This window comes from Zootoca vivipara, chromosome 15, assembly GCF_965207765.1.
Source record: "Zootoca vivipara chromosome 15, rZooViv2.hap1.1, whole genome shotgun sequence".
Lineage (NCBI taxonomy): Eukaryota > Metazoa > Chordata > Lepidosauria > Squamata > Lacertidae > Zootoca > Zootoca vivipara.
The window spans coordinates 41,181,626-41,184,501 of NC_142598.1; positions in this window are offsets into that span (position 1 = coordinate 41,181,626).

Genomic DNA, 2,876 nt, shown 5'->3' on the forward strand with positions numbered 1-2,876 from the left:
ACATTCATTTGTAACTCAGAACATTTTCATATATATGAGAACCCTGTGTGATTATTGTCAATACATACCGGTAGAGGTTCTAGGCAATACAGGTTTCATGTTCAACAGAAAGAGGGCCAGTTTTAAAGAGACCGGTGTAAGTAAACCTCAGGCCTGCGTGTAGGTAATTAACTCTAGGAATCTAGGTTACTGGGGGGTCACTTAAAAGATGGAGGGTCTTTGTCCCCTGCCCCACTCCTCTGGTGAGTTATCCAGCCACATCAATGCAGCTGCGGTTCCCCTGGAAAGGAAGATAACAGCCCACCAGAAGAATGGGTTATTAAATCAAGATGGGAAAAGGCAATCTTATTTTTAAAATCACAACCAAAATGAGACCTTCCAAACTTGAATCTGCAACAATGGCTGTGCAATCCTATACACGTCTTCTCAGAAGCGAGTCTGTGGGTGGAGCACTGCAGCCTGCATCTCACAACTTGAGAAATTCGAAATTCTTCATTCTTGGAGTCTATAAAACGTTAATTTTGCCCTCCATTATCTTGCACTTGGGACTCAAAGTTTTATAGTCATCTTAAAATTATTGAACTGAACATTGCCACTGGTGTCAGAAACTGGTCATATTCCTCTAGTGTTACATTTCAAACGCCCCTTTTTTCCTGCTCCCCATTTTTATAGAATGAAAAATAATTTGTTAGAAGATGCAAATAATTTGTTAGAAGATGCAACTACTTCTCTTTTGAGGGGTGGCAGAGGGCGTTTATTAATTACAGACAGCCACTTTTCCCTAGTGCCAGATTCTGCTATCGGCTTCAGTTGATTCTCTTTGCATGTACTTAGAAGTTGGTCTGATAGATTTAAATGGAACTTTCCCCCAAGTAGCTGTTCAGTTATGATCAGCTTAAGTTTTAAGAAAATGAAAATTGTGCATATTTTGAAAGGGCAAAGATGATTCCAAAACACAAATGCTGATTTGCATCAATCATGCAGAAAAAAAGTCAGATGGAGAAGAATCTGGCTAGGAAAACGTTGCTGTGAGTTCCCTTGCGAACAAGTAACAGCCGGCTATATCTTGCCAAGGGGCCAACCCGCTCAATTGTCTATTCTCCTGCGTTGCAAAAACTCACCTCCACACCGCTAATGTTTAAAATTTCCCTACACCGATACAAACCAAGGATGAGCAATACAAACGTGCGGCATTAGTCTGCCCCTGCGCATGTACAGAGTGCTGCGTAGCCCCAGCCCCAGACACCTGGGTTCCGGGCAGGCAATGCCCCCACCCTGTTGACACGTGGCTTATGCAGTAGCTTTCAAAGGACATCTCCTTTAGTGGCCAACTAGCTGATCTGCAGCCGACGCGCAAGAGACGACCGGCGCGTTTCGGTTTGGTTGCATCTCTCGCGCTTACGCTCAGCAGCGGTCCGCAAACGGGCCTGCAACGCCTGCGCTTCTTGCGCCAAGTTCCTCGCGCCCTCCGACCGGTTTGGCCGGTTTCCCTCCCCTCAGTGCGCCCAGAGCAGGGAGGCTGCAGAGCTGCGCGTCTCCTCTGCAGGAGAAACCTTTCTCCGAGTCCCGGGGCTCTCCAATTAGCTCCCTTGCACGATTTGCAGAAGGCAATGTGTGGGGGGTGGGCGAACGGGCAGGGGGTCGCGCGCGCACCAAAGACCAGCTCAACCCCGAGACTTTGGGAAACTGAAACTTCCCTTTCGCCCCCGGTCTCAGATTCCAGGGAATCTCTCCCCTCCCCACCCCTCTCCCGCTTTTATGCAATTTGCAAAAGTTCCCTGGCCGCCTGCTGCTGCTGCTGCTGCTGCGTCTCCGAATTTAACGCCGTCTTTTCTTCCCACCTCGGGGCTCGCCAGTCCTGAACTTGTCATTGATTTCTTAGCGCCAATCCGTCTTGCAAGTGACGGGGGAGGTGAGGAGGGCGTAGATCCTTCTCTCTCCATCCCACCGCCCTCCCCTCCGGGCCTCTAGAGCTCTATATATTTCCCATTCTTCCCCCCACCCCTCCTCCTGGGCAAATATATGGCTTCATATGACCGATCAAGCCCAAAACGTCTACTCATCAGTCATATCCCACGGCCTGTTTATAAAAGTATAACGAGACACACAAAGGCTGCGCGCAGCAGGCTGTCTCTTCAGCAGGTTGGTCCAAAAAACTTGGAGTGGAGGAAGCTGGAAGGCGGGGTGTGTGTGCAAGGAGTTCCCCAGGAAAAGCGCCTGAAGGAAGATTGGGGGGGGGCAGGGCGGAACGGGGTGGAGAGGGAGCCGGTTCCGCGCGGAAAGGTCTGCCCGGCTTTGCCAAAGGAACGGGTCCTCCGCCTTCCTGGTCCTGCCACCACGGGTTTTTTTCGTGCCCTCTTGAAACTGTAAGCACCTTGAGTACATTCTCAAACAAAAAAACAAACACCAACGGATATAAGCGGGGGGGGGGGGGAATTGTTAACCAATGTTTCGTTTGGAAGTCCAGTTTAAAAAAAATAAAATGGTGACTGTCAGAACAATTTCTCTCTCGGGCTGGATTACGCGCAGCCTTCTCCAAATCTTGATTTCCTTGCATCTCTGCGGCTGAAATCCTGTGCGCTCAGAGTAAGGCCCTATTGGACACAGGGGAAATGTTGTTCCCTAAACCACCCCATTCCAAAAAAAAAGGTAGTTGGACCGGGCTAATGGCCCTCATCCTACGAACACACGCCGAGACTTCCTTCGATTTACCTTTTTTGAGATCCTAATACGGAGTTGTAACCTGTTTAAAAAGCAATAAGCAACAATGCAAATATTTAACAAAAAGAAATGGGAAGTCCTGCTTTTTGTAGAAACTGATCCAGCCTTGTATTTTTTGCATGCTAGAAACAAGTAATTTCCCTGTATATTAAAGC